The sequence below is a fragment of the Lontra canadensis genome, unplaced genomic scaffold (assembly GCF_010015895.1).
Source record: "Lontra canadensis isolate GAN:19392208 unplaced genomic scaffold, GSC_riverotter_1.0 scaffold1, whole genome shotgun sequence".
NCBI lineage: Eukaryota > Metazoa > Chordata > Mammalia > Carnivora > Mustelidae > Lontra > Lontra canadensis.
Window position 1 is genome coordinate 131003772 of NW_022630995.1, and position 14794 is coordinate 131018565.

The 14794-nt window shown below is 35.8% G+C and overlaps 1 protein-coding gene and 1 non-coding gene across 3 annotated transcripts in view; one reads left to right on the forward strand and one right to left on the reverse strand.

The window, feature by feature from the left end:
* MARCHF1 (membrane associated ring-CH-type finger 1) overlaps positions 1-14794 on the reverse strand; it is an 863493-nt gene that overhangs the window by 716120 nt on the left and 132579 nt on the right. The gene's annotated exons all lie outside the window — the stretch shown is intronic.
* On the forward strand, positions 1347-1453 carry LOC116871653. The gene has a single exon (XR_004383465.1). It is a non-coding gene; the product is annotated as a U6 spliceosomal RNA (small nuclear RNA).

The following is a 14794-nucleotide window of genomic DNA, read 5'->3' on the forward strand; positions in this document are numbered from 1 at the left end:
GCTCAGCGGGGAGTCTGCTTCCTCCCCCCCTTCTCTGCCTGCCTCTCTGCCTGCTTGTGATCTCTGTCTGTCAAATAAATAAATAAAATCTTTAAAAAAAAAAAGTAGCTGTATCTTCTCAGCCCATTACAGAACCCCTGTGCCAAGGGTCTGAGAATAACAGGAGTAGCTTATTATACTGTGATGGAAGGTAGAGACAGTACAACTGGCAAAGGCAAAGTCACAAAGGGTGGAAGAGCTGCAATACAGACAGAGGACGACATAGCGTGATGTAACTCCCCCTCTACTGTTTAGGTTTGAGTCCCCCTTTACTACATCCTAGAAATGTAACCTTGGACAAGCCACTTAAATTCACTATGCCTCAGTGTCCTCATCTATAAAGTGGGTGTATTAAGGGGCCTTATTTATAGACATGCCTTTACAGTTAAAGTACAGCATTTTTGTAAAATATTACTAACATAAGTTCTCCGTGAATGTTAACTGTTGATGATGATGGTGATGATGATGATGACGAGAATAACATAACCACACGGAGTAAGCATCCCACTCAGCTTACCGAACCAGGCCATCTTGATACCACAGTGATTCCAGCTAGGTTTAGAGGCACAGACTCTAATGATAGAGGGTTGAATTTTCTTTGTTATCACTACATTTTATTTATTTGGCCCTATTAGCTTAAAAATCCCTAAATCTATTAGAGAACAACTATAGATTGCATTAAACACATGAATTTCCCTAATTGGGCTAAATGGAATGTTACAATAAGTAGCCTAATTCTTAGCTAATTATCATGATTAACAACCTAACTTTGAAAAGTTCTCCTGAGCAGTTAATCTGCTTGTGGAACTATTCTTATACCACGGAGTTTACTCTAAAAGAAGCACTACACTGAATGATGCTTAAAGCTCTAAGATCTAAACTTAGATGCACCCACCAGAAATGACTTCAGAACATATATCTGACTTTTTTCTTACTTTTTTAATTACTAACGCAAGAACATCTGAGGAGATTCATGGCCCTCCACATTACCTTGCCTTCAGATAAATTAGAGAGGATACAGTTTCATTTGCTAGCTCCTTTGCTAAGCATTACTTGAGAAACTTCAGCTCTTGTCAACAATTGGGGGTAAATCTATTAGCCTTCTTAATCAGGGAAAACAAACAGATGTTTCTGGAGTCAATAAACCAAATCCCAGTCTCAATATAGAGTGGAGAGGAGGACAAAGTAATACTTGAAAAAAAAGACCCATAATAAAACAATAAACAAAGAAAACTTGGTATTTAAATGAGACAGTGAAAGGAGGAAATAAGAAGAGGGATATCACAGCTTCAAAGATGCTCAGGTGGGTGCTTGCTTCGGCAGCACATATACTAAAATTGGAACGATACAGAGTAGATTAGCATGGCCCCTGCGCAAGGATGACAAAGATGCTAAGGTGGGGGCATCTGCGTGCATTAGGCAAAGTTGAGGTAGGAAGGGAAGTTATGGAGAACTAACTTTGTGCTATAAAGAACAGTGTCCCATTTATTAAAAAAAAAAAAACAAAAACTCTCACTAAATGGCAATTATCACTAATTGTAGTGCTACTTAGTAGTTGTTTTCAACCTCCAAAAATTCTTTAATACTTCTCCCTTCAAAAGGTAGAGCCTGCTTACCCTCCCCTCAAGTGTGGGTTAGGCTTAGTCCATTTCTTCTAACGATAAATAGGATAAGCTGGATGTGTGCAACTGCCAAGACTAGGTCATGACAGCCATCTTTACGACTTCGTGGCTTCCTTGGTGCTTTCTTTGGAACACTCACTCTGGGCAAAGCAAACTACCACGTTGTGATTAGCACTGTGGAATGGCCCATATAACCAGGAAGTGAGGCCGGCTGCCAATAGCCAATGAGGAACTGAGCTTTAACTCAACAGTCACGTGAGTGGTTTTTCTTGAAAGTAAAACAACAATGAAGCATTAATTCAAACAAACATAGTACTGAAATTTTAGAATCCCTGGAATATCAGAATAACCCTATCCCTGAAAGCATTGCTGCCTAGAAATCTGAGAACAATACATATATAAAAATAGAACATAAATGCTTAAGGAATGCTACTTTTTCCTTACAAGTAGAATCTCAGCTAAGTGAACAAGATGTGGATGGATAGAAGGGTCTGGGACTTAAGGTGAGGAGCAAAAAGAAAGGATGCATTTTTCTTCACTTTTTCCAAATTCTCGCTCTACATTGCTTGATAAAGAAAATCTACATTGCTTTGATAAAGACAGAAAAAGCATAAGAAATTTTTTTAAAAAAGTAATACTACTGAAGTTTTGAGGTAAGATAAAAGTACAGGTCACCCAATCACATCTTTGCAGAAATTTTCTTCTACAGTATTCCTGACATATTATGACTATTCAATAATTCACTGATGGAGAATTCGTTGACTTATTTTTTTAAAGCCTGTTAAAATTTAGAAACTCCAATTACTAGATTCTTGGTAGTTTAGAATCTCCTTTTCCCCTTGAACACACTCCTTCAATATGGTTCAAAATAGAACAAATCTAGCATGTAAATCCTTCAAATTTTGAGCAGTTAATATGTCATCTTTTAAGTCTAGCAGAGACACGTGAACAGGAAACCCTGAAATGCTTGACGCACACAATCCTAAGTGGGAGAAGAGAATGAAAGAGTTATAAACGTGTAGGCATTCTGATGTGCAGTGGAGGACTAAATGCTAAGGATAAAAATTCATGACATTAGACCAAATTTCCTGTCTTTTGCTCCTAGCTCTCAGCCCAAATTATACATAAATACCCAACATTAAACTATTGAAGGAATGAATGCATTCTCTTCTGTACTCTTTTCCCTGAACCTGTAATGATACAGGTCAAGACTTATAAAGATAAGTGAGAGTAATATATTTCGACAAGAGAATAAGTTTTTAATTTTATAACCAACTCTACTTTCAGGTTCTTATGACTGATTATGGACAACCTTACATATGCTTTAATGCTATAATTATAATAAAAATGATTAAATGACCCCTGGTCATATCATCAGTAAGTGTCTTGAATTAACTCATAAAATGATATCCTAAAATGTATAATAGGATGACTGACCGGTGAGAAATTTTTGGAATTCAATCACCATATTATTTCATTTGCATAGAATCTGTTCTTTTAAAAAAAAGAGGTAACAACTTACATGACAAGCTTGATTAGTTCACAAAGAACAAAGTCAGTACTAATTTTAGTAAAACCTAATTTTAATCAAGCCATATCATTTTCATTCATCATCTTTTGGCTCTAATCACTGTCTTCACTTGACTGCTGAACAAAAATGACTGCTAGTTTTTGAAGGTTAATATATAGAGTTATTATACTACATTCATAACCTTTGCTACAAAACACCACAAATTCCTCACAATGCTTAAATATTATTCCTGGAACTACAGGTGAATCCACCTGTGTCTTTGTATTTATAAAGATTTATCGGGGCGCCTGGGTGGCTCAGTGGGTTGAAGCCTCTGCCTTCGGCTCAGGTCATGATCCCAGGGTCCTGGGATCGAACCCCACATCAGGCTCTCTGCTCGGCAGGAAGCCTGCTTCCTCCTCTCTCTCTGCCTGCCTCTCTGCCTACTTGTGATCTCTGTCTGTCAAATAAATAAATAAAATCTTTAAAAAAAAAAAGATTTATCATACACACACACATGCACACACATTGACAAGGGAGTATATGAAGTCACAGGTGCATATAATGCCTTATGATGACAGGGGATTATATGATGACAAGAGTTCAAGCACAGAAATATTCATGTCAGTGAATGACAACCAATAATCAAAAAAATACAAATTCTCGTCTCTGATATCCTGAAGATTAGAAATACTATTCTTATATACCACAAACTCACCCATGGCCTATATGCAGCTATCAGCTATTTTACAGATTCTTTGATAAAAATGCATTTAATATGCAGTTACTCCTTTCATCCACCAACAATATCTTAACATACTGAATAAAACAATACAGACCTTGAATGATATCATAATAAAAATATTTTCTAATGTCTTAGATTCAATTGTATTAACAAAATAATTTGTCCTTTGCTTGGCTGATCAAGGAGTATTAAAGTTTGAAAACCCTTATATACATACAACTCTAGCTATATCTTTAATTTCAGTGCCAAATGCAATAGTTAATAAGCATACATGCTTATGCACAGAAACATATCCACTCATACTGTATTATGGCCCAGTTTATATAACATTTTGCATAGTTAACATGAGACTCAGCACTGTAACTACCTTTGTCATGTCCTTCTCATCTCCTACCTCTGCAAAAATATTCATAGGTTCAGCTCTGCTTGAGAAATAATGCTCGGAGAAATTATATGGGAGAATTATATAATAGTGCTGAGAAATTATACAGGGAGTTTTTAAGCACCTATAACATAGCATTCTTGGGATTCAGAATCATTACTGGACTCAGAATCATTAACATAGTATTTGGTACTTAACAGCACCCTTGTGATTGTCAAATACATGAACAGAGGATATCAGCAAGTCTCCTCTCTAGCTCTTAGTTCAGGGTATAGCTGTCAGAACTGCTCATTTCTGCTTACTTCTAAAGCAAAATACCTACTGTACAGAGGTTACTGGTAACCAGATTCTAGTCTTGCTCATTTATTCCTGAATTGCTGTCTTATTAATATGCCCAAAGACCTAATCTCTCAGGGTCTGAGATTTTCTCAGTATCCCACACAAATCCCCAGAGCTTTCCTTAGTTATAACTTAGGGTCTAGGATCTTGCCACAAACCAAAATCTGTCTGCATGGCTTCCTGCCTGATTCTTCCATTCATATCCATCTTGCATTCAGCAGGGCCTGGCTCTGTTTACCTCTGATAACACACCATTATCCTGGACTGAACTATTCAGAGCCAAAAATCAACAGGACAAATATCTATGGATGATGTCCATGCCTTTAAAAACCAAGCCTTCATCAGGGAAACTCAAATCAAAACCACACTGAGATACCACCTTATACCAGTTAGAATGACAAAGATTAACAAGACAGGAAACAACAAATGTTGGAGAGGATGTGGAGAAAGGGGAACCCTCTAACACTGTTGGTGGGAATGCAAGTTGGTGCATTCCCTTTGGAATGCATTCCACTTTGGAAAATAGTGTGGAGATCCCTCATAAAATTAAAAATAGAACTGTTCTATGACCCTGCAATTGCACTACTGGGTATTTACCCCAAAGATACAGATGTAGTGAAAAGAAGAGCCATATGCACCCCAATAGTCATAGCAGCAATGTCCACAAGAGCCAAACTGTGGAAAGAGCCAAGATGCCCTTCAATAGATGAATAGATAAAGAGGATATGGTCCATATATACAATGAAATATTACTCAGCCATCAGAAAGGGTGAATACCCAACTTTTGCATCAACATAGATGGGACTGGAGGAGATTATACTGAGTAAATAAGTCAAGCAGACAAAGTCCATTATCATATGGTTTCACTTACTTTTGGAGCATAAAGAATAACATGGAGGACATTAGGAAAAGAAAAGGAAAGATGAGTTGGGGGAAATTGGAGGGGGAGACAAACCATGAGAGACTGTAGACTCTGAGAAACAAACTGAGGGTTTTGGAGGAGGTGGGGTGGGGGGTTAGGTGAGCCTGGTGGTGGGTATTAAGAAGGGCACGTATTTCATGGAGCACTGGGTGTGGTCCATAAACAATGAATCTTGGAACACTGCAAATAATAATAATAATAATAATAATAATGGTAATAATTTTAAAAATAAAAAAATAATAATAAAAACCAGGCCTTCAGCAGACGATCTCCATACTATGTGTCAAACTTTGCATCCTATCACTCCTAGCTGTTCCTTTTTCTCTACAACTCCATAAGGCAAGTAGAGTAGATCCTGAGATACTACTGTCCTGATCAATTCAATCTGTAGAAAAATGTCTCCTTTATTTTATGTATTTGGAAATTGAATCAAGTAAATAACTTGTTGAAACCTAAGGAAGGATTTATACCGATACTACCATCACTACCAAAATAAGAAAACAGAATCATAAAATGTAGATATTATCTCTATAAAGTCATATTATAAATATCTTACTTTATAAGAAAGCCATGTTTTTCTTATAATTTAGTTACCACATAGATACTATGAACTGAAATTCAAATCAGATGGCAAATTATTTCTGAAATATTTTTTAAATGAGAATTTATGCTTTACCCACCTTAAATGTTTACTTCTGGAATGTCTCTGTCAATTGAGTTCTATTAAGATGAAGCAGAGCACCTCTGAGAAACTCACACTGGAGTTGTCTCCTAACTAAAATTAACATAAAAGACAAAAATTAACTTCTGGGTGCTACCGAATGGTTTGAAAAGCTGGAGTTATTACTATCTGGATAAACAATAGAAAACATATTCAATCTGATATGCTTCTAACACCTTTTCTAAAGTCTTATAATGTATGCACAAGCTGAATAAACTATACAAGAACTATTTATGGCACATGCCTACAAAAACATAATACAATTCACATGTATCTTTTCTATAATTAATTTTGCCAGAAATTTTAACTGAAATGAACAAGAGATGACCATAAAAACAATGAAAATCTTTAATCCATTACCTTGCTTTAGTCAGTAAAATTAATTTATTGACACATTGTGATAGTCATAATAAATGACCAATACAAGGTTTCAGCCTATTTTTCGTTTTTCCCTTGACAAAATGTATTACTTTAATACACTTCAAAGGGGAACAGTCAAAGATAAAGATGATAAAATTTTATAATGGATTTATTTGGAATAAGCTTTTTCAAGATATGCCCTCGTATTAGAACTAATTCTCCTTAATCTCTTAAATCCACAGAAATATACAATGAAAATGATGTGATTTTTAGGCCCCATAAGATGTTAAATCAAAGACAGACACAGAATTTTTTAAGAGATTTTTAGCGTTGGATAAAATGGGAAAGGTTTCCACTTAAACTACCCTTACCAGAATCCTTCTTTACTCCAGCAACAAATTTCAGCTCAGCAGTGATTCTGAGTTACACAGAGTCTAACAGTCTTTGCTGGGACCTAATCAAGAGTAAAAATTGTGGTTTTATACCAACATAAGTTTTATTACAGCTTAAATAAAGTTGAGGTATCCATGCCTTTACAGCACCCAATTCTGTTTTTCTTGCTGCAATTTGCTCTAATTTCCCTTCCTTCACAGTGCTTTCTCCTCAGATGCCTTCAATAAGACTTTCCTTAAAACTCCTCTTCTATACCTCTTTCTTTCTCACAGTTCACTCTCTCCTCATGTGTCTAATTTCCAAGAATGTGTTCTTGGTTATATCCAGCTTAGTTCCTGTCTTCTTCACATATGAAGACTGTGGAAATAATCCCGATTTCCCCATATCTCAAATTCCAAACCTTAGATGGTGTTACAGAACAAAAATATACAAGACCATCAACTCACTTTTCAGAACACTGCATTTTATTAATTCATATTCACATTATTTCATGCTAGTTCTAATGTATTAGGCACATAACAAGCATACCTATACTTCAGGAAAATTTTTGAACCCAACCTAAAACTTTGTCCTCATATTTTTTCTCCTTCCGTGATAAATGCTGAGATCTAGAACCACCTGAGATAAAATTTAAGTTGTAGTTTACTTCTCAAGTTCTAGTTTAACTTTTTCGCTGCTCTGCTTTATCTGCCAAAGCTACAGGAAATTCAGAAAGAAACTACAAGAAACCCAATTACATGCAGTATCTAGTATTAAAAACTGAATTCATTCTTGGGGCTCCTGGGTGGCTCAGTTGGTTCAGCATCCAACTCTCAATCTCAGCTCAGCTTTTGATCTCAGGGTTGTGAGTTCAAGCCCTGTGTTGGGCCCCATGCCAGGTGTAGAGCCTACTTAAATACACACACACACACACACACACACACACACACACACACGCACATTTTTTTTTTTTTTTTGCCTCCTTCTTCCACTTCTCACATCCTGCCCTTTCACATTAAGGAAGCAGCATTGTTTACATTCTCTTTTCTGTGTCCTATTTTACGTATTTATGTATTTACATCTTTTACACATTTACAAAGAGGAAAGCAGCATTGCTTGTATTCTATCTTTTCTAAGCTATTGTTGCATACTATTTTTTTTTTAATTTATTGTGCCTTGATATGTAGAAAGTAATCTTCTTTAGGGTTAGGATCTTCCTGATATTCTGAGAATTCTGGAATTTCAGTACAAAGATTTTTTTTTCAATTTTTTAAATTTAAATTCTAGTTCATTAACATACAGTGCAATATTTGTCTGGAGTAGAATCCAGTGATTCATCACTTATATACAACACCCAGTGCTCATCATAACAAGTGCCCTCCCATCAGCCATCTAGCCCATTCCCCAACCCATACAAAGCTACTTTCTTCTTTTTTTAAAGATTTATTTATTTTAGAGAGAGAGAGAGAGTAGGTGCCCCTGCAGGGGGAGCAGCAGAGGCAGACGGAGAGGGAAACTTAAGGAGACTCCACACTGAGCATGGAACACAATGCAGGGCTCAATCTCACAACCCTGAGATCACGACCTGAGGCAAAACCAAGAGTCGGACACTTAACTGACTGTGTCACCCAGGCACCCCCAAAGCTACTTTCAATTACTCCTTCTCACAAACCTCATTGAGCAATACAAGCAAAAATACATTTAAATTCCTGATCCAAAGTAATAATAAAAAATTTATCAGTTATATATGTTGCATACCAAATTACTCCCAATTTTATTGGCTTCAAATAACATGCAATTATTATCTCACACACTTTCTGACTGTCAGGAACTTGGAAGCAGCTTAGTTGAGTAGTTCTGGCTCAGAGTCTCTCATAAGTTTGTAGTCTCCAACTGATTTCTCCTTTCTTCAATCATCTTTACCTTTTTATCACAGAAATATTTCATATAACCTTATCTGGTTTATTAAATGCTTATTAAACTGATGAATAACCTGTGCCTATCAGTTAAATTCTCAGAAGGATGTATATTAAATTTTCAAAATGTTGTCATATGCTGAGTCCCATGATTCAAACAAGGATAACTCTCGTTAATTCATTATGTGATCTCTCTTCAGAGGGCAGCAAAGGCATAAATATGAGAAGGTTGTTCTCCAAACAGTATCAAAATGTCTATAGTGCCCAAAGCAATGTACACATTTAATGCAATCCCTATAAATATACTGCCAACATTTTTCACAGAGCTAGAACAAACAATCCTAAAATTTGTATGGAACCACAGAAGACCCTGAAGAGCCAAAGCAATCCTGAAAAAGAAAAACAAAACTGGAGGCATCACAATTCTGGATTATAAGCTATATTACAAAGCTATAGTCATCAAGCCAGTATGGTAAAGGTATAAAAACAGACACATAGGTCAATGAGATAAAATAAAGAACCCAGAATTGGACCCAAAACTATAGGCTCAACTAATCTTCAACAAAGCAGGAAAGAATATCCGATGGAAAAAAGACAGTCACTTCAACAAATGATGTTGGGAAAACTGGATGGCCACAGGCAGAGAATGAAACTCAATCACTTTCTTACACCATACACAAAAATAAATTCAAAGTGAATGAAAACCTAAATGTGAGACAGGAAACCATCAAAATCCTAGAGGAGGATACAGGCAGTAATTTCTTTGACCTTGGCCATAGCACCTTCTTTCTAGATATGTCTCTGAAGGCAAGGGAAACAAAAAGCAAAAATGAACTACTGGGACTTCATCAAGATAAAAAGCTTCTGCATAGGGAAGGACACAATCAACAAAACTTTAAGGTAGCCTACAGAATGCAGAAAATATTTGCAAATGACATAGCAGATAAAGGTTTAGCATCCAAAATCTATAAAGAACTTATCAAACTCAACACCCCCCAAAAAATAATAATAATCCAGTTAAAAAAAATGGGCAGAAAACATGAATAGAAATGTTTCCAAAGACATCCAAATATATTATAGAGACCTGAAAAGATGCTCCGCATGAGTCATCATCAGGGAAATACAAATCAAAACCACAATGAGATACCACCTCTACCTATCAGATGGCTAATATTAACAATAAAAGAAACAACAGGTGTTGGCAAGAATGCAGAGAAAGGGGAACCCTCTTGCACTGTTGGTGGGAATGCAAACTGGTGCAGCCACTCTGGAGAATAGTATGGAGGTTCATCAAAAAGTTAAATATAGAACTACCGTATGAACCGGCAATTGTACTACTAGATATTTACCCAAAGGATACAAAAATACAGATTTGAAGGGGTATATGCACCCTGATGTTTATAGCAGCATTATCAACAATAGCCAAACTATGGGAGAGAGACCAAATGTCCATCAGCTAATGAATGGATAAAGAAGAGGTGGTATATAGATACAATGGAGTACTACTCAGCCATCAAAAAGAATGAAATCTTGCCATTTGCAAGACATGGATAGAGCTAGAGTGTATCATGCTAAGTGAAATAAGTCAGTCAAAGAAAAAAAATACCATATGATCTCACTCACATATAAAATTTAAGAAGGAAAACATATTTTTAAAAAAGGAAAACAGATGAACATATGGGAAGGGTAGAAAAGAAGAGACAGAAACAAACCATGGGAGTCTCTTAATGATAAAGAACAAACTGAGGGCTAATGGAGGGAGGAGGTGGGGGATGGGCCAGATGGATAATGGGTATTAAAGAGGGCACTTGTGATGAGCACGTGTTGTATATAAGTGACAAATCACTGAATTCTTTTTTTTTTTTTTAAGACTTATTTATTTGACAGAGGGAGAGAGAGAGAAAGGGAATATAAGCAGAGGGAGTGAGAGAGGGAGAAGTGGGCTCCTGCTGAGCAGGAAGCCTGATGTGGGCCTTGAGCCCAGGACCCTGGGATCACGACCTGAGCCAAAGATAGATGCTTAAGGACTGAGCCACCCAGACACCCTAAATTACTGAATTCTACCCAAAAAACAATATTTCATTGTATGTTAACTAAACAAAATTTAAATAATTTTTTTAAAAAGGTTGTTCTCCAACATTTTTATTCCATGCTTCCTACAAAAAACATTTAAAAGCTCATTGTCCTAAAATATTTTCATTTCTTTAGCAGTTTTCTTACCTGATAATATACATAGAAACATTATTGTAAAAATGTTTACAGGAAAAATAGACAGCTGAACCAATGAAACAGAAGGCTTAAAAAGCATTAAGGAATTGTTCATACTATTGACCAAACTTTATAAATTAATTTATATTAAAGACTCAAACTCATATGGAGAAAACACACTTACTAATATACCATATGAATGCATACCAAAGCTATTATTTATGGCATATAAGATGATAATAATACTCAGAACAATTTTTTAAGTATTTCTTTAAAAATAATTTTAACACTCAAATCATTTTTTTAAAGATTTATTTTCTTTAGAGAGAGTGAGCAAGTGAAAGCAGGAGGAGGGGCAGAGGGAGAGGGAGAAAAGCAGACACCCCCACGGAGCACAGAGGCAAAGCCAGTCTCATTCCAGAACCTGAGATCATAACCGGAGCCTAAATCAAGAGTCAGATGCTTAACCTACTGAGCCACCCAGGGGCCCAATATACAAATCATTTTTAATACTCATCATTTGAAATATCCATATAATTGAATAAATTATGAAATTTCTTCCAAATAATTAGTTTGGATTTTTGTAAAAAGATAAAAAAATACATTTTCTTTGCTTCAATATAGAAACTTGGAAAAATGTTTTATCAAATACCATGCACCCTGGTCTAAAAAATATATTATGGCACAATAAAACAGATCTGAGAAATATTTTAAAGGATTACTAATATTCCAGTTGAAAAATCCATTTAAATATAACTATTTAAAAATACAATCAATTCTTGTCATTCACGGTAGTTATATTCTAAATAGTCACTGTGAACATTGAATTAGCAAATATTGAACCACTGTTTCTAGGGGATATACTGTATTAGGTCCTGGTGAGTATCTAGTCATATTTCCATCAATTGATCAAAAAATACTTTCTTTCATGTCTGTCTCTGTTGAAATACCCCTTATTAAATTTATATTATTGCTTCATTAACATTGAACTCACTATAACTCATGCCTGAATGATGCCTATGTCTAACATATTCTTACTCTAGCATTCTTTATAAGGCATATCAGAGTCTTCTTGTACATGAGAATACTAGACAGAAATTTAGCACTATGCTTGGGGCCATTTTAAACAGTGAAATGACCAATTAATCGCACCAAAAAAATGTAGAAAACATGGCACAAAGTTGACTGCTAAAAAGAGACTTGTTCACAGTGTAAGACTCAAACAAGAAGGCAGTGTCCCCTTGTTCTACCTCAGCTGGGAGTATATGGATCAGGCAACTCAAATATTTTGCTCTGTGTGCATCTAGGCAACAGTGAAAGTGCTGAAAGTATTGCTTTGGGGGTTACGAATAAATTTTAGTGAGCAGGTGAATTTCCAAATACAGAATCCATGAATAATGAAAACTGAACTAGAACACATTTCAAATGATGACTTTGAAATTCAAAAGATCAGTTTTTCTGACTCCTACAAACTGGGTTAATTTGATACATTCCTAAGGATGCAACCTCCAATTTGAGCCTATCTCCAACTTCACTGGTCATTGACTATTTCTGCAAACTGCATGGCATGAAGGGTTCAAAATGTCCTTTCCCAAAATTTTCCATCTTGGCATATAAATTATTTTGAGCTGAAGACAATCAAGGCCTCAGAAAGAGCTTTTATTTCCCCCTCAAAGGACTCTAAGAATTTAGATAGAGGGCCTAGGAAGAGAGCTATGAGCAGATGTAACTACAAAGGGCATGGGCTAGGTATGGTAAGTTGAGGGGAGCGAGGCAGGGTCTGCAAGTAGTTCAAATTCCTCCCTGTGTCCCACAGTCTCTGCATAACATGGCAAACATTTGTTTACCAAATATGTGCTCTTCCCATCTTCCTATGAATTGTCTCCCTTGCCTTTGAACCCCAGACTCCTACTCCCTTAACCTTAGTTCGGGATGATATATAAACCTCACTGCCTAACTCTCTTTAAGCCTCTCATGTCTTCATAGGACTCCCATTCAAATAAAATTAAACTTACTTTTCTCCTTCTAATATGTTTTATGTCACTTTAAATATAGGCCAGCAAAAATAATTCAGAAGAATAGAGGAAAACTTTTCCTCCCCTGTACTAGTAATTCTGTCTTGGCTTTCTGCATTATATAACTACTCCACCTTCATATCTCTCTTTGGTTTTTTATTTCCAAAACCAAACATCTCTTTCAAATCGATTCAACTTCTTACTGTCTTGATCAACTTTTTCCTAGGCCATGTCTTATTCTTTAAGTATCCTTCATTTTCTTTGTTTTATTTTCAAATATTAGTATAAATCACTTATATCTGATGACATGAGTTCATCTCCTTATTAGCTCTTAATTCTTTAAAAGAATTCTGACCATTGCATCTAACACTCAATTAAAATTACATTCTTCATTGGCACCAGAAACCTCTTTCCTGCCAAATTGGATGGATTTGGCCTATACCTCATTTAAACATGAAGCACTTACTCTACACTTTGATACTTTTGATCATTCCATGCAGCATGCCTTTCTTGCTTAGCGTTTAACATTAGTGTGTATTGTTGTGCTTCCTTATCTCTGTAGCTCTCTCTTCTTTTTCTTCTTTCCCCCAGCTGCAGACATTTCTAAGAGTAAGGACCTTCATATGTTTTGACTACACTGAAATAAATTTCTAGGCCCAAGACAGTCGCTCTTGCCTGGCATGCCACATCAGCCTACCAAATTTACATTTTCCTATAAACGCTCTACTTGACCAGAAACACAGTATATCCAGTTAGCCAAGCCCCAAATGCCAACCTAACTCTGAGCTCTATACTTACTTTCTTGCTCTCTGATCTTTTCAAGTAGCAGTAGGTATACAACCCCAGGCAATCATTCCCTCTTTCTACATTGTTTATAATACACTATAAAACTAGTTCTTACCCAAAATCCCTCAGGAAGAGTGCTGCACTGCTTGTGAGACACTGTACACCTTCAACCCACAATTATTCTCCCTTGAATAACTGACATCAAACTTGTTTCTAAATTGTTTTAGTTTTGTCATTTGACTACAACCCAGAATATCAAATACATTACGTATTATGACATAGTACATGTGTATACACATACACACACAGTGAAAAATGAAAACATCTAAAATAAAAGTTCACAAAATAATCCTTCCCCTTATTAATTGTGAAGTTCTTTGTTGCATTTCTGCTCTAATAACATTTTTTCTCCTTTTTAAAAAATAATGCCACTCAAAAAGTACTTCTTTTTGACCTTAGACTATCCCTCCAAAATGCAGCTCCGTGCTTTGTGCTTAACCTAGGGTTAGGCCTAATAGTTACCAAATTAAAACAAGAAAATATGTATAAAGTTTTTACTAAAATTATGCAATCGTGTGATACATTTTAAGGGATATTCCAGAAATGTTTAAGTTGTTGATTTATCTACAGATTGGAACCCACTGTTGCCACTTTAAAATGAAAAACAACTGAACAAAAACAATAGTATTCTTAAATACCACTATATGGTCCCTACTAGAAGCTCTAAGTAGAAATTCACATGGACTCAATATATTTAAAAACATGTAAGCACTGATAGTTTCCCAACTTTTAGACTAGAGAGATTCCTTAGTCTTTTCTTGAAAATTATTTCCATTGAGTGAAAATTCAAACATAAT